Genomic DNA, 27,415 nt, shown 5'->3' with positions numbered 1-27,415 from the left:
AAATACATACAATGGGAATAAAATAAACATCATAACATTTTATAGACAGTTAGAAAAACAACTGGTCATCTCTTATGAAAAAAGTGTTAAACCTGTTATATAAATGGAAGAGGTGCTATGAATATCAGGATTTTTCGTGATTTTTAAATTGACCCTAAGGTGTGCCTTTTTCAATTCAGCCTCTTACACAGACTTCAAAATTTCTTTCTTTTTCATATCACTGTCTTTACCATTGCCTTTTTGCAGCTTTTATTTAAGCAATCGGATATGAATCTCATTTTACCATCAATGTTTGTAATTAGTTATTCGTAATTCAAATATAAATATCCTTTGGATGCAATGGGGAAGGTTCATGAAGAAATGACTTAAAAATCTACACACACTTAAAATCTTAAAGATAAGCACTTAAAAGAGTGAAAATAATCCTGAACTTTAAGGAAAGCAAAGTACTTTGCAGACTCCCCTTTATCCCCCTAAATGGAATACTTATTATAAACAGAGGCTGATCTCATAGAAGCTATTAACTTTCCTTATAAATTGAGGAATTTAACCACCCAATGTGTGACATCAATGGAATTTACAGTCTCAAAGTAATTTGTCTGATTATACCCGAAAAACCGTTTGCACTTATGAATATATCCTGGCAGAGTGGATAAAGAGTCTGGATGAAGATGTATTTTACTTTGCTGGTTCAATCTCTTCCTAATCACTGCTGTGTGCACACCAGTTTGTTGTGAGACCCTCCCTGGCTTAACTGCACAAGCAGCCCACTAAATGACCCGGTAACTTTTAAGATCTTCTGAAAAAAAAAAAAAAAGATCTAAAATTTCACCACATTTTCCTGCAGAGGTGGTCCTGTAAAAGAAACACTGTGTGTATTTACTTCAATGATATTTTAAAATAACTTTTAAACGTTTCTTTCTTTCAAAACACTTCAATGATCAAATGCAGACCCAATGTAGGGATAGCTTAGTAGTTTCCTACCAGAGAAAAGACAATGAGTGATTGGACATAAAACAAGTTTTTTTTTTTGAAAGACTTGGTGGAAATGTATAACCCAGGTAATTGCTGGTGTGGGCAAGCTAAGGTAGGATGCTTGTGATTAGCAAGGCAAAAATGAGGCAGCAGAGGCACCTCAGGGAAGAAGTTGCAAGCCCAGCCTGGAGCTCCAATGCATAGATTTGAATTCCAGCTCAGATACTTACTAGCTGTGTGCTGTAAGATCATTTTCACCACCTTGTGCCTCAGTTCCTCATTTGTGTAATAGAGATAATGATACTACTCACTACCATACTACGAGATTGTGGTGAAGATTACATTGACTCCTGTACATAAGTGTTTAGAAAAGTTCCTGATATATAGCAAACCATAACCATCCTTTCATTATGAGAAGCATTCAAAAAAAACATCCAACTGGGCAACCCAAACTATAAATTTCCTACTCTCCAATTTTGTCCAGGTCTGTCTCTGATTATTTTTATTACCCCAGATTTGTTGCACTGTGGCCTTTAGAGATCATTTCACATCTGTGTGAAATACTTCATGTGAAAATTCAAGCAGAGGACTGACCTCCCTCAAAGGAGGATTAACTTGTAAATGATTGCCAAGCACTCAGAACACTTGAAGAGTTCCAAAAATGCTGCTTGTTAATTCTCCTCATCCTGTGAAGGGCCAGCTGATGACAATCCTAGCCTGAAGTGTGTCATCTCATATAAATATTCAGCCCAAAGTTGTTGTGAAATTTCCAATTTGTGAGTGGCCAGAGGGCACACCAAGAAGACATTCATTGAAGAGCGTCACAGTCTGCACCTGGCATAAGATTAGTGGCTGCTTAAGGAAAACGTTATTTCCGGCATTCAGCTTTCGGTTTAGTTTATTTTTTTACATTTTCACATCTGACTAGTTAAGTGGGATTCACATGGCCATCTTTCTGTCATATATACAAACATCATATGGTGAAAGGCAATATTACCCACGAAAAATCTGCTAGATTGAGATTACAGAAATAAAGAGGTTTTCGGTGTATTTAGTAAGGTCATCAGATGACATCATAGTCACAGTTTTTGTCATAGTAAAAACCTCTAGGAAAAATCTTTAATGGTCCCAAAGGCATCTTTAGTAAAAGTACAGGATGAAATGTAAAAGGAAACAGTTTTTGTGGAATAGTGAATTGCACGGAAGTACAATCTAGAGATAAATATTCATAAGTCATTAACAAATTCCAGATCAGTTCATGATTATTCATCATTAGAGCACATGTACTCCATTTTATATGAATTATTCATTGGCTTTGTTTATGAACATCTTTAACTGATTAATGGCAAATCCTGATGAATATTCCCAAATTGTTCAGACTGAAGCATAGATCATAATGAATGAAGTCATGTATTGCTTCTTAGGAGTGTGAGATGAATAGCTGATACGGAAAGAAAAATAAAAAGTTGCAATGGTTTTTGCAAATATGTCTGGTTTAAAAATCTGAGGGCTTAACTTTTTATTAGTAACACATTGACAATCAACATCCAACTCTTGAAGCTATTGAGCCTTGACTAAAAAGTCAGAAAAGGTGATGCAAGACACAGCCAGGAAACACGCCTCAAGCATTTCAGAGAGTTTCTCTGGCCCAACTTTCTGAAACCAGGGCTCAAACCCTTGAAGAAGTACACCATGCATTCAAATTGCTTCCTTCAATAAGGTATTAAATGCTAATTTTTAACTCAATAATATTCTTGATCATCAAACATAACTATTTTTTCATAAGAGTGAAGATTTTTTGATGAGGAATTATTTTAAAAGTCAGCCAAAGAAAAACATAAAAAAATAGACAAAACAAAAGAACAAGATTTTCCATATTTTTGTCTGAAACTTAGTAAGTCGAGTCCTGGAATGTATTCGTGTCTAGTCATGAGTCAATTTTCACTTACATTTTTCTTATTTCTATACTTTAGCCAGATTTATGGTGTATCAAGATATTTATCGTAAAACCACATATTCTAAAAAGAAAGTGGGAAATAAGCCTCTAATATTATTAATTGTTATGACATGAAAAGAGTGAAGGGTAAAATGATTTTTGACACAGGCTTCAGTCAGAGTTTATTACTAAGATATTATTAGAATAGCCCATTGAGTCAGAGCAAGCCACCAGAGGAAGATATATTCTTTGGGATATATAGATAAAGTAGAAAATCTTGACTAAAAAATGAAGTGGGTAGTAAGACCAAGTGAAAACATAAGGCAGGGAATTTAAGAAGAGTTTTTTATTGAAGCTAGACATATGACCGTGCTCAATGTTTATATTCTGAAAAGCATGAACAATGGGGCAAATCGTAACACCTCAGGAAGACAGTTTCCTTTGTATTTATAGCCTCCTTTTTTTTATAGACTTGTGGATGGCCTGAAGCTGGTAAATTGACAATTCGCAAAATAGAAGAATACTCTACTTAAGACAATCAAATTGCCATGCCATAGCGTCTGGTATTACTTCAGGCTAATCATTCTCAATCAGGTTATACACTTCAATAATTTCTTTTTAGGCCAGAGCTTCTACAAAATGTGGAGCTCTGAGTCTATTAATCCAGAGAAAGCAGGTTACTAGTCTCTGACTTTTTTTTAATACATAAGCACCTTGAATGAGAATATTTGAGTGGGGTTGGCAATGCATGTGTAGATTAAAATGTTCCACAGATGATTATGATCCCTTATGGTAATATTCAATGTGTTTATAGCATATGTGGTACATTGATTTCTTTATTGTCCCTGATCTATTCCTCTCTATGAATTCATGCTCTTTGACCTAAAACCTTGTAGTATTCTCCCACTCTAACACTGGAGCTGGCTCTGTCACTTGCTTTGGTCAATGGAGTGTCTGTTCTGAAACAGAAACTTGAAAAAGATTTTCAAGCTTTCATTTGCGCCCTTGTAACTGCCACTGGTATGAAAATAGACTAAGGCTAGACAAAGACAAGTGGAGCAGAGACAATTAAAGACACCTGGGAAGAACTAGTTGCCTCAGCCTTTCCACAGCCAGTCATCATCAGCCTACAGCTGCCTGGTAGATTCTCAGTTCTGAGACTGAGCCTGGCCAAAACGATCTAGCCCAGTTTAAGTCACTGAACTGAGGGCTTATGTGTTAATAAATGGTTATTGTTTAAAGCCATTGAGCTATCAGGTGTTTTGTTCTGCAGCATTACAGTGTCAAAAGAAAATTGATACACCACTTTCAGCAATAAGTTATTTAGGCTGATTCCGATTTATGATTCCAATTACAATTCTTTAAAAAATTCCTTAGAAAGTCTAACTACAATTCTTTAGAAAATCCACTACTTTCAGCTATAAGTTATTTAAGCTGATTCCGATTTATGGTTCCATTTACAATTCTTTAGAAAATCTAATGCATCAGAGTAATTCCAAGCTGGTAATTTTGGTCATTTGAACCACCAAATGTGATAGCACATGATACATATAGTAAAAAACTTTAATTCATTGTTATTTCATCATAAATGTCATAGTAACATCCATTGAACCTAGTGAATTCTGTATCTAAAAACAAGCTAAATAATAATGGAGCAAATGATGTATACACATTTTAAGAATTATTTTATGGATTGACACTATTACATTAAAAACAAGCAAACATTGTTTAGGCAGGCAAGGTGGTCCACACCTGTAATCCTAGTACTATGGGAGGCCGAGGTGGGTGCATTGCTTGAGCTCAGGAGTTTGAGACCAGCCTAGGCAACATGGCAAAATCCCGTCTCTAAAAAAAAATACAGAAATTAGCTGGGTGTGGTGGTGGGTGTCGGTAGTCGTAGCTACTCAGGAGGCTGAGGTGGGAGGATCACTTTAGCCCAGGAAGTCCAGGCTGCAGTGAGCCATGATTATACCACAGCACTCCAGCCTAGGTGACAGAGTGAGATCCTGTCTCAAAACACTAACGCAAAATATTGCTTCCTTGTTATACATAAATATATATATATATGTCACATATATGTACTACGTACATAGTAATTAAATAAAGAGTATATATAAGAAAAAGTTATCGTATCTCTCAATTGTAAACAAAAATTAATATTACAGTGCATATCTCCTTTGTACATCATGCTAACTGATCCCAAATTACTGTCCATGTTTTTGTAATTAATATGCCATGAATCTGTTTGGATATTCATTTCTCAACATTATTTTAAAAAGTGATACATTACTATATAGGGAGAAGATATACAGAAAGATGCATCATATAGCGAGATGATATACTTAGAACATATATAGAACGAAGATATATCTACATAGATACAGTATGACATGTATAAAAAGAGAAAGATGTAAAGTACAGCCAAACACATTCCACGTTTAGATTAGAAGGTAGAATCAGAAACAGGAATCAGCAAAAAGAAAACTGAGAAGGATTCAGAGAAATAAGAAACCAAGAAATGTTGTATCTTGTAAATTAGAGAAGTCAGTGTTCCAAAAGAGAGACAGTGATCAACTATTAATATGTCAGCTGCTGCTGGAAGCCATTAACCTTCACGTGAGCCACTTCCTGGAAGAGGTGGTATCAATGTCACTACCTTGGGAAACAGAACATGGAAGTCATGTGAGGAGCTGAGGTTCCCCATGAGAGCAAAACACTAAGCTTAGTGAACTTAGTGGAAACAGACACAAACTTGTCATGAATAACTGAGTGATTAGCAGTCATATGTAGATTCAAAATATGAAAGTCCAAAATCTAGGAGGACCAGAGACAGCAGAATGCATAGGCAATGTAGAAGTAAGGGAAGAAAAGACACCGATAATATATTCAAAACCCCCACACTCTTTTCCAGTTTAAAGATTCTATGAGAGCCGGTTACAGTGGCTCACACCTGTAATCCCAGCACTTTGGGAGGCCAAGGGGGGGTGAACCACAAAGTCAGGAGTTTGACCAACCTGGCCAATATGGTGAAACCCCATCTGTACTAAAAATAGAAAAATTAGCTGGGCGTGGTGATGGGTGCCTGTAGTCCCAGCTACTTCGGAGGTTGAGGCAGGAGAATCTCTTGAACCTGGGAGGCAGAGGTTGCAGTGAGCTGAGATCACACCACTGCACTCCAGCGGATGACAGAGACTCTGTCTCAAAANAAAAAAAAAAAAAAAAAAGAAAGATTATATGTGTTCATTACATAATGTGCCATGTTATACTAGTGGGAAGTACGGGAGAAATTTAGGGGTGATTAAGATCTTGAAAACTTGCACAGAAGTTTTGTTTTTTGCATAAAATTTTGAAATAAAATTTACTCTACCTCCATATTTTTTTTCTTGCACAACAAAAGCTAATATAAAATGTGAATTTAGTGAGCTAACCATGTTAATACAAAAGGTACATTTCTGAGTCTTATAACCCAGGGATGCAGGAGGATATTTTATGGATAATATATGTGGCAGCATGGGAAGATAGATGATGGAAGTGATGAAAACATGCTTTACCAAGAAGGGAGAATTCAAATACAGCCACCTAGAATGCGCTTGACTATAGAAATTATGAACCCCATGATAGAAATTTGGTTTCCTGAGTTTTCTATTTCATTCCTTTCCAATCCACGATTCAGTAGTATAACTTTTCGTGACAATAGTGATATTTAAATACTCTTGTATTTAAGGGTCTAAGTGATTTCAGCTTTCTCTTACAGCAATGCAAAAATAAAACTAAAATAAAGAAAAAAGTAAAAGGAGAAGAAAAGGAAAAGAAAGCAATAAGATGTTTTATAAATAGGTCTGAGTGCTACTAAAGTGTTTACTAAAATGTAATGTAGATTTTCATTTAAAAGTTTTCCTATACTAATGAACACTGCTGTAGCAACGCTGGGAGATTCTGGAAATACCATCAACGTTAGCAGTTGTCAGAAGAAATAATTGAAACCTTAGGTTGAGGCACAAATTCTCCTAGATCAAAGAAGTCATTTTGCTATGGCACAAATAGAGAGACTGTGTCTGAGGAGATATTTTTGGAGCAGTACCTCAGAATTCTATCAGAATAATGAAGCCATTTTTCTTTTTTGGTAAGGTTAATGAAGGGTTTGTTTGTTTGTCTGTTTAGCGTTTTTTTAGACCAACTGCTATTTTTATTACACTTAGACTGAAGTAGCTCAGATACTAGGAATTTGATTTACTTGCAGGCATCCTGTGTCTCATGTTTTATTTTATTTCAGGATTGTCTTTTCAGGGCTAGATATTTTAGTCATCAGCCACCTTAGCAAATAGAGGCAGGAAGGTTAAAAGGCAGCAGCAAAAGGATAACATAGAATGAAGCGTAAAAACAAATTGTGGCAGAAAAATTATACCCAAGTTAGCAGGCTCATGGTCAGAAGACTATTTGTTTTGCACATAACTGGCTTGTGCAAAAAATGATGTGTAACAATGGGCAGACATGGGGTAAAAAAAAACCAATGTTAACTCTCTCCCACAGCAAATGATGATGGAATTTAGGAAAATAATAATTGTTTTCACTTATGCATATGCTTCTCAGTAATTCATTTCTATAAAAGTCTCCTCCACCATCACCTCTCTTATTTAGAAAAATGTGTGATACCTGCCCCAGTATCCTGATAACAGATTTTCTCTAAATATTAAAATTCTCTTTCCTTCTCCCTTTTCAATTTTGATTTCTTTTTCTTTATCCTTTTAAATGTTCATTTCAGGATTAGTAAATTACAGTGTTTCAAATAACTATATCTGTAGGCAAACAGAGTATGCAATCATGGGCTAATGTAAGTAATTTTAATACACAGGTTGAATTATCATAGTGCAAACTTGTCATATTTTAATAATATCCACTGATTCAAGGTATTTGGAGTTCCAGATTTGCTGGGCTGCTGTCACTTTGTCCATGATATACAGAAATCCTCAAAATTTCCCATGTAACCATGAATATTTTTGTAGATCCACTGGGGTCAGGGCCAGACATGATTTTCATGGTTTACTTAATTTCTCTTCCAAGATTATTAGAGATTCTTTTAGTCTAGTCTCCTTTATATAATTGTTTTGCTCAAATCCTAAAGGAAAAGAGCCATAGTGAAACTAATTTAGGTTCCACGATCAGAGTAAAAATCAAAAAGTCTTCTGGACTTGAGAATGTTGTCTTAAATTCTGCAGATTTTTATAGATCTGGATAAGAAAAATTCTACTTTTTAGTGGAAATTAATGATTTCGCATATGGTTGGATAAAGATTCTCCTACTTTAAAAATAATTTAAGAGGAAGAAAATAATGTAAACTACCTTTGAAAAGCTATAGAAAGCTCTTAAAGAAAAAGTAAAAAGTAAAGGAATGCTCAACTATTACTTGTATAAATGTTCTTAAATTAATATTATGGTTTGTAGATGTTTGAACAGAATATGTATTTTTCTATCTTTATTACTCTCAAGTCAGTTGGTCTTAGAAAATTTATCTGGTCTTTTTTTATCTTGAATGTGAGAAAAATATCATTAGTCCTTGTATTAAGCTGTTTAAATAAAAAACTATACTAAAATTTAATGCCTCTGTTACATATATAATTACAAAGAGAGCTATTCTGTGCCATTGGGGTTATAAAAGCTTCTTATCCAGATATTATAAAAATATGAAAATGTTAAGGAGGCTATGAGTATGGTTCCTTGAGCCATTTATTGTATCATGAACTAATATCATGCTGTCAGTATTTTAGCCAATTTGCTCTTTTTTGCCATCCATTCAAAGAAAGTGCCATTTACACCTGTGTTTACCTGGAGGGAGGTAAGTCCAGTGGATGTATGGGAGAAAGAGCTTTTTAGGGAGGTGAAACAATTAGAGCTGAAATTGCAAATGGGAGCACGTTGTGTCTCTTTCAGGAACATCAAGGAAGCAACTGCTGTAACAAGTGAAATAGGAGATAAGCAGGAGAGGACACAGGCTAGGGAGGGCCAGATCACATAGTGCCTCATAGGCTTTTGTAAGAACATTGCTATTTAAGAATGAGATGATATCCCCTAGTGGGGGTGGAGGAGAGGAGTGACATGGTGTACATTTTATAGGTATCACATTGGCTGTGGTGTTGAAAATAGATGGTGGAGGACAAAAATAACATCAGGAAGACCTGTTAAGAGTTTATAGCAACACGTCAAGTAAGAGATGGATGCTTGCAGGAGGGTGGCCCCTGGGGATAGGGTTGGCATCAACTGAGATACTGAAGGGTTGGAGGAGAAGATCAATACTTCATCTGAAGACATGTTATGTATATGATGATTATTAGTCATCCAAGTTAAATAGGCAATATAATATATATAAATCAAACAGATATAAAAATCTGTAGTTCAGGAGAGAATTACAGACTAGAAATACATATTTAAAGTTTCAAAAAGTGTAAATCCGAAGCCATAGGAATGGCTGAGATCATAAAGTTAGTGTCTGCAGGTAAAAAATAAGAATATCCAATTCCTTAGCCTAGGAATACTGCAACATGAAGCGGTCATGGAAAATAGAAAGAACCATAAAGCTGATTGGGAAAAAGTGGATGGTTAGGTAGCAGATAAAAAGAAAGATAGCTATACTAGAAGCTGAGGGGAGAAAGAAAGAGTGCATTATTAAATATTATTAAATTATGAAATATATACCTTTTAAGTGCAGAACTTTTTACCTGGCTTTTTTCATTTTTGGCTAATGTTTTAAGCAGTGCCCACACACGTAAGTATTTAATAAGTATTTTTTCAATGAAAATGATATTAATAGGTAGAAGAAAATGAATACTGAGAGCCAGCAACTGGATTCTGCAATGTGTGTGTCTTTGGTAGACTGATCAGAATGCATTAGAAAGAGAATGACAGGAAAGAAATTGAAAACGGTAAGTGTAGAAAATGCTTTTGACTTTTACTGAAGAAGGTAGAGAGGAAGATGTTATCAGAAGATTTTATTTAAAAAGAAAAATGATAAAAGTATGTCTGTATATTCACGAGAACAATACAACGATAAGAGAAATCAGGAAATCGATGATTCAAGAGAGAGGAATGAATTGTTAAATTGATGTCCTTCAGTAGATGAGAAGTTATAAGACCTAATGCTCAAGTGAAGAATCTAATGCATTTATGTAATAATGTCTACAGTATCAAGGAAGAAGGCAAATTTTTTCAGCTTAGGTTTACTTATGTAGCTAAGTAGCACACATACTACCTACCTACATATATGATGTGAGCACGTAGGACTTATCTATATACTGTTCCCGGTTTCTTGAAGTGGGAAGCAATCTCACCCTTTGAACTGAGAACTGGGAAGAATATGTTAGATTTAAGAGGATGGATGAGAAAGGAACGGCATAGTCATCTAAATCAACAATTAGAAAACTGATTTTATAAAGGACCAGAGAGTAAGTGTGTTAAACTTTGGGAGTCATGTGGTCTCTGTGTGACTACCCACCTCTGTCATTATAACATGAATGTAGCAATAGACAATATGCAAATTAATGAACACAATTGTGTTCTAATAAAACTTCATTTTGAAAGCAGGCAGCAGGCTAAATTTGGCCGATGGGACATAGTTTGTTAACCCCTGATCTAAAGATGAGAAAGTTAATGAAAAAATAAAATACAGTATGATCATTTGGCAGCTTTATATATCTAATTTTAGCTTCAATGGTGCACATATAAGTAAGGGGAACCAAGGTTGTGATTGTCTGAAGTAAAGAGGACAGAGTGTGAGTAGGCAAAACGAGTTCAAGTTACTGCAAGGAGGAACATGATGATTAGCTTAGTAATTTGAAATAGAGAAAAATGTGAACATGAAGGGGTGTGAGGAACAGTTAAAAAGTGATAGAACCAGTGAATTGTAGATTTCAGCATGTTTGAAAGATCATCAGTGGTAAAAAACTGCCAGTAGGCTACAAAGATAAGACGTGGCACTTGGATTGCTGGTTGCATGCTATTTCAATCTTGGAGGTGGTGGAGTTAGTGTTAAGGGCAAAATATAGGAAGTGCCCATCGGGACATGGCAAGGTGGAGGACAAGATCACTGGAGAGTAAGATATTAGAGACAAGAGAGGCCAAATTTTAAGGGATTACTAGGGAACAGTAAAAATGTTACCCAGGAGTCAAAATGGTCAAGACATGAAGGGAAATGATGTAAGTAAATGTGTGGTAAGTAAATGACAGCACAAGGAGCAGTAAGGAGTATTACAGTATACACATATGAGGAGTATTATACTATGTATACATGAGATCCACAGTTTGGGTTTCTAAGTCAGAAAAAGGGAGAATATTTTGGATGCGGTAATGAAGATCAAGGAAGACAACTACCTCACTTGAATGGCCAGGGCTATGATGAATGTATAAGACAGGATAAATGCCTCTGGGATGGCTGCAGGGGAAGCTGTGGAAGAGAGCCACATACCAGTTAAAACAGGAAGTTAAAATGAAATCTCAAAAAGAAGTGTAAGATAGGGAGGATTTTGCTGATATCCAACACAAGGAAACTGTTGAAGCTTGTTAGAAGTTAGTGATGAATGAGAGATAAAGGAATGAACAGATTTCTGCTTTGGAGCAAGGAAATGATGGACTGGAACACTGAGGTTCTGAAATTGATAAACAAAACCAAGAAATAATAATATGATGAGAAAAGAAATGATGACCTGAAAGCAGATTAAGGTGATAAGTGAGAAGTGTTGAGGAAATGAAAGGAAAAGAGAAGAAACATTTGTCATGAACATGCAAAGTTACAAGGTGACCACTTGACTCTAGGGCAAGAAAGTCAAAAGAGAGGTGCTCTTAGTCCAAATACACAGTGCTCTTTACATACAGCTGATTGAGATGGGAAAGACAGGAGATGGGTGGTTTTATTGTGAGTGCTCAAACCATGCCTTGACCTATTCTTCTAAAAATACTGAGGCCTATAACAGGCTTTATTCACACAAGTGAGTGAGAGTCCCACATGATCAAATTTCATAGAAGCGGGTGAAAATATAAACCAGTCAATATTTTTATAGGTGAAATCTCTGTTGCCTGATTGCAGACCCTTTAGATAAAGCACTTGTATAGAATTTATTGTTCTCTTTGATGACCAACTTTTCAGCCAACAATGCCAAGATTCTCCATCTTCAGAGAAAAATATGTCTCTTCATTATTACTTATTCTGGATAATATTATGATATGGTACCATGAGATGCCAATATTTATCTGAAAACAAGAAAAAACTATGACTTTGCTAGTTCTAAATCAGTGCTGAAATATTCTAAGAAAAATCAATTGCTTCATTGCTATACTATCCTGTTATATCTTAAAACTCTTACTGCAGATGGTATAGAATGAAATATATTAAGAACATATTTATTCAGGAGACTGAGATGGGAGAATCACTTGAACCTGGGAGGCAGACATTGTAGTGAGCCGAGATTGCATCACTGGACTCCAGTCTGGGTGACAGAGAGAGACCCTGCCTCAAGAAAAAAAAAAAAGAAAAAAAAAGCATACTCATCTCAACTAATGCCAGAATAATGAGAACATAAGGGCAATTTCAGAATCTTAATTTCCAACAGTAAATTTGTTATTTTTTAAATGGTCAATAATCTGCATATAAGTTTTACATTTGGATGGTATCATGCAGCTATGACTACTATCAAAAAGTAAGGGTCAAACAGTAATTGGAAAGTGTTCCCCACCCCCACTATTACAGCACCATGGACAGTGACTCACCACCGCCAAGAGTTAAACCCAGTTCATCAGTTAACCCAGAAAGTTCATAAATACCACAGGTTTTATAAAGATAGGTCAACTACATAACAAGACTTTTAAAGTGATAATTAGAATCAGATATTGACTTAGTTTCTAGGCTTTAGGAAAAGCATAGTATAATGGGAAGAAAATTGGACTAGGAATAAAAACGAGTGTTTTAAATAAAGCTCTAAATAAAGTTCTTGTAAACTTAGAGGTCTAGGCTACCTTTAGTAAGCTAATTAATACTTCTAGAGTTCAGCATATTCTTTGTAAAATGGTAAGGTGGAAATAAATGTGGGTAAAATTATCCAAGGTGCTTCCACAAATTAAATAACAAATAACATCTCTTATGCAAGTAAGAGAAGACCCAAACAAAATAACTAGACAATATATAAATTTAATATTCCATATAAAATAATCAGAGGCAGAATGATCAGTTAATATAGTGTATAAATTACATCATAATGGCTCATGTTCTATGATTTTCTCTGCCTACATATGTGTTGACTAATTATCCTATGGTCGCTCTACTCATGTTCCCAAAATGACTGCCAAAATTTCAAGTGTAAAAAAAAAAATCCAACAAAGAGAAGACTTTTTATTTTTCCTCAACTTTTACTTGTTATCAGTCAGAATAATACAGTCTTTTCCAAAATCGCCCTGTAGATATTTCCTTATCTTTTAGTCAGTGGCATAATGACTGAAATTGTCATCATAGGTTTCGCTGAGCAAAATTATGTCCCTGGGATATACATTTTCAAATATAAGATCATTTCTTTAGTATATGTATATCCAGTGCCTATGTAGGACTAATGTTCTGGTAAAAGAAAAAGAAAAAGAAAAATAGCTGTCAGTTCTACCTTAACTAACTTGAAATGTAGGTTCTATTCCAGTCTTCTCTCTAAGTTGACATAGACAGACATACAAAATTGTTGGCAATGAGATATTACTTAGAATATTGACATTGTCCAATTGGAATCCTTCTCCTCCTCTCCATCTATGGCTTTTCTAGAGAGTTTTATCAGAAAAGTTATAAGCATATTTACATGATTCTAAATGAAGAAGTACAAATTAAGAACATTAGTGCAGCGCTTATAACTCAATTCAACTGGTTGTTGGCAATAAGTATCATCACCCAGACTATTTTATACATTAAAATTGAGTTGCCTGAACAATATTAAAGACTGATACATTGAAACTACAAATCTATAGCTTAAAGTGTTCAGTATACCTCTAGAAATATTTTTTTTCTTTTCACTCATTACCATTTTTATAGAAATATTTTAAGGTTCAAAATAGTCACATAGCTTTTTCTCTATCATATCAGCAATATATCTAAATGCTGTAAAATTATATATATTTTAAGTTCTTCAGTATGTCAAATTTCTCCCAAAGTCTCCTAGTAAACTTCAACATTTAAAATCACTACCATTTTCAATTAGAAGCTAATTTATATCCAAAAATATATACTGAAATATCTTTTACCAGGGATGAAGTAACATTATCTTACCTAAAACCAGATCCTTCCATTAAAATGTCATACTATTATTTTTCCCCAATCATATCCTTAATTCCTGCATTTTAAATTTTAATGTGAATAATCCTAATTCAGATGATGTAAAAATGAGACGCAATTTACTTTAGATATTAACGTAATTATACACTTAAAATCCTCTTGAAATTATAACAGAGTATGTCTCAGTTTTCTTCAGCAGAGAAAGCCATTAGCACCTGAATAGTACACGATTTTTCAAGTAACACAAGAAAATGTGAAATCACTTTCTAAAGCTCTGAGCCAACAAGGAAGTATTATGCATTATTATCCTTATTTTACCAATAACCCAATGTGCAGACAGATGAATATATTTGCCACACCAAAATTGGAGACTGAGAACGAGGTCATCATGAGTCTAATAACCAGCTCAATTCTGATTTCTCTTAGTCACAAAAACATGATTAATGCAGCAAATGGAGGGTTGATATCTGATTATTTTCCCCTCTGGGTATGACATAATTCTGTCTCTTCACAAATATATTCCATGTGTGATGTTGATTCCATGATATGCACAACACACCAGGAAAGCATTAGTTTCTCTGCTCAAAGGGGAAAAGCATCAGATTTATGCAAGCACTGAAAATAGAGATTTTTGTTTTTAAATGCCACATGTCATTTTAGAGAGGACAGTTCTTCCCAGTGCAGCATCATAACTGTCCTTCAAGGGAGACAGAGATTAGGAAAAGTAGCCATTAGTTGATCCTTCAAAGAGAAATGGCTCTTCAATATGAAAATAGATTTTCTCATGGTAACATTTTGGGTTTATTTAGTTGAACATAAACGATATGAGAGATTTTATCTATTTCCACAAATATTGAACTGAGCTTTATCTCTGGTGTCAAGATTTAAAGTAAATGAGTAATGGTTATGAGAATGCTACTCACAGTCTCTCCATCAGAGAATGCATTTAATATGTTCAGTTATGGAAAGTGGGAGAAAAGACAAAAATGGAGGTAATGAAAAAGTCTGAAGGCTCTGTAAATCAGTAGGCATGCATTCTCTTTTCATATACACCAATTAATGTATAGTAATCGGATTTTTGAGAAGCTTACCTGTGCCAGAAAAGCTAAACAGGCCAAAATCACAGTGGCATCCTTAGTAGAGCTTAGTGTTTGAAAGCAATGATAAGCATCAGTAAAATATTTGTACATTGAAATGTGATCGGTAGAATAACTTCTCAGAGGTTCAAGGACAGATTGCCTTATTATGTAAAATTTGTACTTATGGAAAAATACTCATAAAAGTTATATATATATATATATATATATATATATATATATAAATGCAAATCATTTATCAGAATCCTGGAAATAATTTCCTCAGTAAAATTCTGAAATAAAATAATACTTGATAATGAAGAAAGCCTTTATGATTGCACAATTATATAAAAATAATTTTCTGAAAAATTGAGAAAACTGTAAATATAGACATAGAGTGATTTTATGTTCCAATAATGCATTAAGGGTCTACACCTCCACAATCATACTGAAAAGGCCAGTCAGGTTCAAAAAATTTATAAAACTTTCACTGCAGTTGTCTTTCTAAATTTAATTTAGCTGATCACAAGGATGATACTAAAAGAGTATAAAATAGATTTGTTGGTGTATAGTGGTTATTTTTAAAAACTGTAGTTTAAATGAACAAATTGGACAAGACATAATTGCTATGAATATTGAAACAATAAAATAGTTGAGATTTAATTATGGAACTTTTTTCTCTGAGGCCCAATAATTTTGTATAGATATTTCTCCGATTTTTAAATGCTTTCCCTATAAGAAAAAATTGATTTTGCCTTGATTTAAACTGATTTTGCTTTTAAATTGGTTTTGCTCTTGATTTAAAAAGGCTTTATCTAAATTTTTAAACTGTAGAAGTTAAAAATAAATATAAGGAAGAAAACATGATGCACACATAATCAACATATGCTTTTTCTCTGAGTATGCTGCTGGTAGGAAACTAACAAATGCACTAAAAAGAAATGTGATGTCATTAAACACTAGCTTTTTACACACAAAACTGGCCTATCAAAATATGTTTCTTCTCAAAATTTTCTTTGATAGATGTCAATCAGTTTTAAAGAGCACAATAGTCAATAGGGCTTCATTAATTTAATTTGCATTAACCAATTCATGTACTCCACCCCTTTATTTATTAAATAGCAATCTTAGATTTCTCTTCCCAAAAGGGTTATGAAAGAGTTGATTACCAAAGCAGGAAAGATGGCAAACCTATGACTCCAGAAGACATATTTTATTAGTGTTTTAGCTTTCTGAATTAAAATGGATATAAATTTGTTATGCGATTTTAAACTGAAGTTATTGTTCCAGATGAAATAGAAACATAATAAACTAGAATCCGAGCGAAAAAACTTTAAAAAATAACCTTAAAGAATTGTTGACTCTCTAATGTAAAAATGAGATTTACCTGATCTCAGACCTATTATATCTCAGATCTACTAAGCAAGCATACAAAAAAAAAAAAGCTTCAAAAAATGTGTTTTGTTTTGAGGAATTTTGTTCTAAAATAATTTGGAAATTTAGAAAATAATTCTTTGTATCTTACTGTGGTAAGATGTAGCTACATTTGTATACATTTATCTGTTTTTATGTTTATGACAAAGCCACAATGTAGTTGTCACTTTGTTTCCATTAAAATTGAATAAAACACTAAAACATCAACTAATGATAATAAATCCTATTTATTGATCATTCTGTATGCCAGACTATAGCAGGCACTTACCCTACAGCTGCATTCACGACAACCCAAAGATAAAGATAATATAAGAGAAAACTAGAAGGGAGAGAGGTCAAGTGACATGCACAGAATCACTCAATTAGTAACAAAACCAGGGCTGGGTTCAAACCCATATATTTGACTCAATTTGGACCCTCAACTGTAACTGTATAATACCTTGCCAGCTAAATTCTCTTCTCTTTCAGATCAGGCAGTGAAACTGATTATAAAAGGAAAAAAATGAAGCTAGAAATATATTCAAATGTCATTCAAAATCTTTTCTTTGACATAACTGAAGCCATATTTTCCTGCTATTCATACAGGTTTACAGGGGCACCAACTATTTAGAACTAATTCTTCTGTCATTTATTGTTTATATTTGACTTCCTTCCAAACTGATTTGAAACATTCCTAGAATTGAGAAAGCTAAAACATTTATAATAGTTTCTAATATTCTGAATAAAACAGCAGAATAATGACTGGAAGACCACGAAATCTCCTGTCTCTAAAATTAATAAAATTAACAAAAGATAGGTAAAGCCAGAAAGCATCCCCCTACCCCCACGGATATACAGACCTAAAAGGAAGAAAATACTGTGCTACAATTTAAAATATTAATTATAGTCAGAGAGAGATAGAAGATTCTCATAACTTGCACTACTGGAAAAACAGTGGCATAGTTCATATTCCAGTATGCGTCCAAAATTCTGAAGTTTCTTTTAACTTGAAATAAAGGGCGTATGCTGTCTTAAGAATCAGCACAGAAATATCCTTTATGCCTCAGTCTGAAAGGAAGCACCAATACAGGTTAGCATTTCAGTTTTTCTTATGGGAGAAAAATGATACAGGAAAGGCACAATGATCCTATTAACCTAGAGATAGGATCATTTGATTATTCTAGGAAAAGACACACGAAGGAAAGTCTACAGAAAATGCTTCCCCATGCTCTGACAAATAAATAAAAAGTATGGCTAAAGTATATTCATTTTTTTCTATTATTTAAATGGTTATAAGAAGAGTAGAAACAGACAGCTCTGTAGATATGGATAAAGTAGGGAATGAGGACACCTGAATTGTCATGTTTTCACCAAATGAAAGTATTCCGATACAGCCAGAGGAAAAATTCACAGCTCAAGATTATTCCAAAAAAGTGATCATACATATTCCAACCAGATGGTGTAGGTCCTATCCCCAAACTACTGGAAAAAAAAAAGCTAGTTTTCATATTGAATAAGCAGCTCCAACTTAGCACTTTTGACTCTTACTCTCTGACCTTTCCCCCACACCTACACATACACACAATGCACCTCCTCAGCCTCTTAGAAAACCAGTAATAGGAGACAATTCATACCTCTGAAATAAAATCTTAGTTCTGGAGATAAACAAGACTTAAATTAGGGAGTGAAAGAATTATGATGAATTTAACCAAATGAAGCAAGCAATGCTATTTAAAAAAGTAATGTGTTTGAAATAAGAAAGATAATAAAAATGGTTGAAATAAATGAATGTCATAGAGACAGTACTTAAAATAATTACTGTGAATACTAAACATTAGAAAAAACACTGATAAAGGTAACTTGACATGAAGTTAAGCAAAATTAGCCAGGCAACGAAGACAAATGTTGCCCATTCTCACTCATGTGAGAGATAAAACATTGACCTCATGGAGGTAGTTAATAGAATTCTGGTTATCAGAGGCTAGATATGGGAGTAGGGAAGGAAAATAAAGAGGGGCTCATTAGTGGGCACAAAAGTAGAGTTATATAAAAGGAATAAGATCTAGTGTTCAGTAGCAAATAGGGCAAACACAGCCAACAATAACTTATTGTATATTTCAAAATAAATGGAAGAAGAGATTTGGAATGTTTCCAAGACAAAGGAATGATAAATGTTTGAGGTGATGAGTATCCCTAGGTTTGATCATTACATCTTCTTTGCTTATATCAAAATATTACAGGTACCCCATATATCTGTACAACTATTATGTATCCATAAACATTGAGATGGAAAAATAAAATGTGGAAAACATACAACTTGAAGCAATAGAATAGGTAAGGAGGAAATAATAATGCAACATCAGGATAAATGATGTTTCTTAGGTGGACTAACCAATGTATGGAGCATTGTTGTGTATTTAACTGTGTTTGTAAATAAAAGAGCTTTCCTGTTGATTGTGGTATATGTATTTTTCTGATTTGGAGTTGCTTATACTCCATAAACTATATCATATATAAAAAATATATCATATATACATATAAAATGTTTCTCCAGGATATATGTGTGTGTGTGTATATATATATATATATATATATATATATATATACACACACACACACGTATATAATGTTTCTCTAGGATACACACACACACACACACACACATACATATATACACACACATATATATACACATACACACAAACACACACATATATATACACACACACACACACACACACACACACACATATATATATATATATATATATACACACACACACACACACACACACACACACACACATATATATAATATGCTGGAGATTTACCAGATTCATATCCTGGAAAAATAAAGATGAGGGATGTTTAGCCAAGCATAAATTGTTTATATATTTACATTGTTTATATATTGTTTTTTATATTGTTTATATATTTACATTGTTTATATATATATTAATTGTTTATATATTTACATTTATATACATATATACATATATAATGTATATGTACAAATTATAATGTAACATATGTATACTGTTATAATTATAGAATGTATAATAATAGAATTATACATTATACATTATACAATTATAGAATGTATAATGTATATATAATATATATTATATACATATATTTATATACATATATATCTAGGTAGTTACATATAGATTCTATGTATCTCTGTGCGTGTGTGTATCTATCTATCTACCTATATATCCCTATCTATCTATATCTATCTAACTATTCATCCATCCATCCAAGCGTGTTTGTGTGTCCAGGTGTGTGTGTGTGTGTGTGTGCGTGTGTGTGTGTGTGTGTGAAGGATACTTTTCTGGAGCCCTTATGTTTGGCTAAACATCTCTCATCTTTGTTTTTCTATAATATGATCCTGGTAAATCTCCATTTTAGCAGTACTTATGTTTGAAATTATGTTGATGCTACCTATTTAAGTGTCAGTTGTTCTCTTTGAAAACCAGGGAGTGACACTTCCATATTTACACCCTCTAGTTTTTGTCACATTCCCACTCAAAAGACATATTGAACTGGGCTCATTCCCCTCTAGGAATGTTGCAATCGCTCCCTACTCTGTACTATCTTATTCGGATATCTTCTTAAACACATATGTTGTATAAACATATGCTTCAGTTTTAGTTTGTCTTTTTACTCTTAGGAAATGAAAGTAGAGAATCAATGCTATTATTGAGAAAATTTGAGAAAAATACTGTGATCTAGTCTGGCTAATTTGAAAATAAATTCCTTCCTCAATTGCCTAATTCTTCATTTTCTTTCTTTGTTTAGACACAGCTAAATTATTTATAAATGAGATGGACAGTAATGACAATATTAAGCACATGTGGTTTTTGTTTGTTTCTTCAGAGGAAATTACTGACCATCAGAATTGGATGCAATGCAAACGGCATTAGACAACAGAAGAAGTGACTAAATTAAATTAGTGGATTTTAATCAAGCAGAAGACCCTCAAATATTATTAATGGAGGCTGCTAATTTTGATACTCCCTCTGGGGACTCTCACCAAATAAATGTTCATTATGCCTTCAGAGTATATGAGACTAGAGTAGTGAAAGACATAAGAGATCTCTATAAACAAATCAATGAACTGGAAGCCTCAAACAAATCTGTACAGACCTTGTTCCAGTAACACATTTCCCTGGCTGTGCTTTTAGGTATTTCATTAGCTGTCCATTTAGGATAAAACATTCTCTTTATCCCCCCAGGGGGTTTATCTCATGTGCTCTATGGTGACAGAATACCATTAACGAGCTTGCAGGGATACACACATTTTTATCCACACTTGCAGAGAGGAACAACTCCTTACAATGAAAGAAACCATTAAAGTGAAGCATTAAAATTATATTTTTTCCTGTGGAAGTTTTTAATCTTTATTAGTCTCCCTAAGTTTTATATATTTTTGTGGAAGTTTTCAATCTTATAATTAGCAATCTTCCTAACTTTTTAATCTTATAATTGTCAGTCTCCCTAAGTTTTTAAACTTTTATCAGTCTCCATAAGTTTTAAACATAATGGAGAAATTACCTGAGAAAGCGTTGATACTTTTCTTTTGTAGCCTAATCACTATAAATATTGACAATAAAAATAATGAAAATGTATAGATTAGTTTTATCATAAGAAATGTAACTATTTATAGATAAGATTTATTACAAGGAATGCAACTTTTCAACGGGCATTCTCAGTATTTTCTGTTGTAGTTAATGTGAAAAGCAATGTCCATGAAAAAAGCAATAATTTTTTTTTTAATTACCAGACTAGCTGGCTTCACACAAAAGCTAATAAAGATGTAAAATTAGAGATGGCATAATTATCACAGTGTGTCCGTGCAAGAGCAGAGGCTACTATCCAAATTAGATTAGAAGGGACAGGGATCTATTTTCTTCGGGTGGAGTTATACTGTGAATAGACATTATCGTCATACTGTGAATAATTTTCTTCAGAATATGTGTTCTTTGAAGATACATATTTCTGTGATGCTGATAACATTTTGTTTTTAACTCTGCAGCTACTCATAAATCAATGTTGAGTTAAATGTATTCAGGTTTTTAAAAATGTATGAAATGAGCAATAGAATAAGGAAAAAAATGTGAGGCATTGACAAAAAGAACCCCAAAATACATTGTCAATAAAACAATGGTCAATTCCTGGTCCAGCTGTGTGCATCTGCAGAATATTTTCCTTTGCCCTGCAGTATTTCTTCAGAAAATTTCCTGGTTTGGTTGTCTTTGTAGGTAGATACATTCAAATATATTTTTAGCCACGATCTCACTATACTGTTCCTATTTCAACAACTTATAATGTTAGTGCTGGTACCCCCACTAGCATGCTCAGTCTCAATAAATGGGGATACAATTGTCCAAATTACGTAAGTTAGAATGTTGAGAGAAATCCTTGATTTTTCTCTAATTCAGATTCATTCCCTACCTTCCACTTCACCATTTTCATTCCTAATATTTGCTGAGATGGAAAATCATAAAGTGGCCCTAAAGGAGAGGCTTTAGATAGCCTGGTTTAAAACCCACATACAATTTTTAGTATCTCTATGATCTTGAACAAAATACTCAAATTTTAAAGGATGTACTTCCTCTGCTTTTAAATGAAGATAAAAATAAGTTTAATCTTCGAAGACTTCCATAAGGATTATTTGATATAATCTATGTAATAAACTTTCCACACTACGTGTAAATTAGTAAGTGCTCAAAGATATCACCTGTAATCAGCAGCAGCAGCCACTGAAACAGCATCAATATCCTCATCAACAACAGTATAACTACCATTTGCACCATCGTAAATATCATAATCGTCATTTCAAACCTGTTCCTATATCTCGATTCACTCTTCTGCCTTAATTCAGATCTCCAGGACACGACCCTTGACTGATATGATACATTCCTAATTGGCCTTCATCTTTCCAAATGCATCACTCTTTGAAAGTACTCCTTATTGTCATTTTAATTGACACAATAATTGTCCATATTTGTAGGGTACCATACGATGTTTCAACACACACACACACACACACACACACACACACACACATATATAATGTAATGATCAATTCAGAACATTTAGCATATTATCTCAAATTTTAAAATTTCTTTGTAGTAATAACATTTAAAATCCTCTCTTCTAGCCATTTTGAAATATTCAATACATTATTAACTACAGTCACCCTTATGTGCAATAGGACACTAGAACTAATTCCTCCTGTCTAATTTTAACTTTGTACCCATTGACCAATCTCTCTCCTTTTACCCCTCTCCTCCACTTTCCCTAGTTTCTGATAACCACTGCTCTATTCCCTACTTCTATGAGATCAACTTTTTTAATTCCACATGAATAAGGCCGTGTGGTATTTCTCTTTCTATATCTGCCTTATTTCACTTAATATCATGCCTTCCAGATTCATCCATGTTGCCACAAATGACAGAACTGCATTATTTTTTATGGCTGAACAATATTCCACTGTGTATATATACCACACTTTTTATTCATTCATCTGGTGATAGAAACTTACATTGAGTCTATATCTTGGCTATTGTGAATAGTGCTGAAATAAACATGAGAGTGCAGATAGCTCTTAGACACACTGATTTTACTTTCTTTGGATATATATGCAGTAGTGAAATCGCTGCATCATATGGTAGTTCTATTTTTAGTTTTTTGAGGGACTTCCATAGAGTAGTCTTTCAAAATAAAGAACTCATGATGTTCCTCTCCTGCTTAAAACACATATAGTAAAACCCATATAATTAGTTAATATACAAGTTTTGATGTTTGATTATTATTTGTCTTACCTTACTCATCTCACAGAATCCATCTGTTAAGAAATAACATGGACACAGGGAGGGGAGCATCACACACACTGGGGTCTGGGGGGAGGAACTAGGGGAGGGACAGCTGGGCGTGAGCAGTTGGGGAGGGATAACATGGGAGAAATGCCAGAAATAGGTGATGGAGAGAAAGGCAGCAAATCACATTGCCATGTATGTACCTATGCAACAATCCTGCGTGTTCTTCACATGTACCCCAAAACCTAAAATGCAATAAAATATATATTTAAAAAGAAAAAAGAAATAATAGTTTCGGCTGTTCCAGAAGTACAACTGCTTGATGTAATTGCTTGATGTTACTGGCCACAGATGCACACAGCTGCTTGATAAAATTGTATGAATTGCCTGACACAAAATTCCATCTGGTCACAAACTCATCTTTAGCTGCAGAATAACTACTGTCACTTCCTCTGGGAAGCCCTCCCTGCTCCCTAGTCTAACTAGATGTGTGCCTGTGCTCTTCCAAAGCTTTCTGTTCATACCATCCTCATAGGCCTTGCTGTCTTGTACTTATTTCTCCATCTTCTTAAATAGATGTTATGCTTCATAAGAGCAAAGACCATACATTATACATATTTCTGTATCTCCAATGCCTGCATGGTGTCTTCCATAAATAAAAATATGTGTATATGAAAAAACGAATGCTATTATTTTTCAGTATTCCTTTTGTAAAGCCTTCTTGTCCTTGATCTCCAACAACCTACCTCAAATTGTTATAAAAACATATAGATTTAACATTCTCAGTGACTCAAATATCCTATATAAATTTCTTCTAACTGGCATCCGTTAATATGCTTTAATTTTCAGTGTATTCATTCCTCTTTTTCATGTAGTACACCTACATATTACTTTGAAATTTGAATTGATGTTCGAAAGGTACAGGGAAAACTCATTTACACTTTCAAATTCAGACTCACCTATGGGTATTTATCCTTTGTTTTCCTAGAATTTGCTTAAATGCATAATTCTTTTTAAATATCCATTGCTCATGTGCATGCAAATACACACACACACACATATGCTATCTTCTGAACAAACTTATCCCTCACTTTTATTAATATAGTTTTTAATCTATAACATTTTGACTCCGCTTCTTTAGCTTACAATACTCTCATCCTATCAAATTCAGCGATCAAAATATAACCAATCAGGTGTCCAACTCACATGGCACTCCTAAACAAACAAACACATTTTATAATCCTATAAGCGGAGTCAGACAGCAGATAGTCTTGCAACTGACACTCCTTTAGCTTTCTCAACTCCTGGGCCAAGTGTATGTTTAACTCTGCAACAAATGGCACTAACTTTTCCAAGGGACACTGACATAATTAATGTTGGAGGAAGTGAAAAGTGACATAGATTCTGTTCTGTGCTTATGGACTCTAGTTTGTACACATGGCTTTCCTTGTACATGCTCTCTAAACTTTATATCCATCTTTACTTCCTGACTGCCTGCCCAGGCATACCTGCAAACTCCTGTAAAAATGTCCTTATAAAAATGTGTGTGTGTGTGTGTGTGTGTGTGTGTGTGTGTGTGTGTGTGTGAATTGCATTAATCGACACAAAATTTCATCAGGTCACAAACTCGTCTTTACCTAGAGAATAACTTATTCTTTCAAAAGATAAAAACAGTTGATAAATGTTGGCCACACTGATCAAGGTAGAAAAAAAAGAGAGAAAACACAAAAATTACTAATAACAAGAGTGAAAGAGAGGATGTCACTACAGATTAGACAGGCACTAAAGGATAAAAAAAAAGACTAGAGATAACTTTATTGTAATAATTTGAAAATGTAGATTAAATAAACAAATTCCTTAACATACATAAACTACTGAAACTCACCCAACGACAAATAGATAACTTTAAAAGTTTTAAGCTATTAAATGTATTGATTTTTTAATGTAAAACTTTCCAGAATGGAATATTGACATCCAGAAAGCTTTACTGACAAATTCCACCAAAATGCTAAGGTATAAATAACACTAATTCCACACAAACTCTTTGAGAAAATGGAGGAGGCGTGAACATTTTCCATCTCATGTTATAGTCAATATTTCCCTGAGACCAAAGCCCGGCTAAGATATTACAAAAAAGAAAAGAAAAGAAAAGAAAGCTATGCAACAATATACCTCATATGCATAGACAGATGAATACTAAACAAATTAATAGAAAACAAAGATAGCAACATATCAAATATCATACATCATGAGCAAGTTATTTTATCCCAGGAATGCAAAGTTGATTCAATTTTTGAAAGTCAATTGATATTATTTAGAAATGTTATTTTCTAAAGACAAAAAACCCACATACTTATTTTAATAGATAAAGGCATTCAACAAAATCCAAGATCCACTTATGAGAAGAACTCTAAAAATACTAATATAAGACCTCATAAAACACCTATGAAAAACCTACAGCTAATATAATACATAACAGTAAAAGACTAATGTTTTTCCCTCTGATATTCTAGATAAGTTAAGGATGTCTTCTCTCACCACTCTTACTAAACATCATATTGAAGATTATAACCAGTAATAAAGAAAAGAAAAAAGTCATGCAACTTGGAAAACAAGAAATGGAAATGCCTTGTTCACAGATGACATGATAGTCTACGTAGCAAGTCACCAAAAAAAAGTAGGAGAAAAAGTTACTAGAATTACTGTGTGAAGAAAGTGAATTTAGCAACTTTCCATAGTTCAAGGTCAGTATAAATAATCAACTTTTTTTTTACACACTAACAGTAGATTAATTGGAAATTAAAATAGAAAATACGGTCACTTACAACATCATGAAAAGCAGGACATGTAAAGATAAATTTAGTAAAACCTGAACAATTCATGTGTAAAATGTATATGCTATGAACTATAAAATTTAATGAGGTAAATCAGAGAAGATATAAATAAACAGAGGTATATGCCATGTCAATTGACTAAAAGGAAATATTATTAAGATAGCAATGCTCTCCAAATTAAACAATAGGGTCAATGCAATTTCTACCAAATCTCAGCCCCTGCTGAGATTTTAAAAAGTAGAGGAACGACCGGGCGCAGTGGCTCATGCCTGTAAGTCCAGCACTTTGGGAGGCCAAGGCATGCGGATCATGAGGTCAAGAGATCGAGACTATCCTGGCCAATATGGTGAAGCCCTGTCTCTACTAAAAATACAAACGTTAACTGGACATGGTGGCTCACACCTGCAGTCCCAGCTACTTGGGAAGCTGAGGCAGTAGAATCATTTGAACCCAGCAGGCAGACGTTGCAGTGAGCCTAGATTGCACCATTGCACTCCAGCCTGGCAACAGAGCAAGACTCCATCAAAAAAAAAAAAAAGAAGTAGAGGACCAAGAAGAGTCAAGATACTTTCAAAAAAGAAGAAAGGTCCAGAAATCACACAACCTGATTTCAAGATTTACTATAAGTTTATAACATAAAGAAATTCTATCCTTGTCTAAAGGACAAACATACAAATTATTGGAACATAAGAGGGGGTGTAGAAATATGCCAACCGATATAAAGCCAATTGATTTTTGGCAAAGATGCCCATGTAAATCAATGGAAAAAAGGTAGCCTTTTCAAAAAATAATGCTGGAAAACTGGATGTCCATAAGCAATAAAAATGAGCTTCGATGTACACTTCATATGACTTACAAAAATTAACTCAAAATTTACTATGGATTTTGATGGCTGCATAATATTCCATGGTGTATATGTGCCACATTTTCCCTATCCAGTCTATCGTCAATGGGCATTTGGGTTGGTTCCAGGTCCTTGCTATTGTAAACAGTGCTGCAATTTGTAGGGACATGGATGAACCTGGAAACCATCATTCTCAGCAAACTGACAGAGGAGCAGAAGATCA

This window comes from Cebus imitator, unplaced genomic scaffold (assembly GCF_001604975.1).
Source record: "Cebus imitator isolate Cc_AM_T3 unplaced genomic scaffold, Cebus_imitator-1.0 Scaffold587, whole genome shotgun sequence".
In the NCBI taxonomy this organism is placed as follows: domain Eukaryota; kingdom Metazoa; phylum Chordata; class Mammalia; order Primates; family Cebidae; genus Cebus; species Cebus imitator.
The sequence above is the reverse complement of the archived record's forward strand: the minus strand, read 5'-3'. Positions refer to the sequence as shown.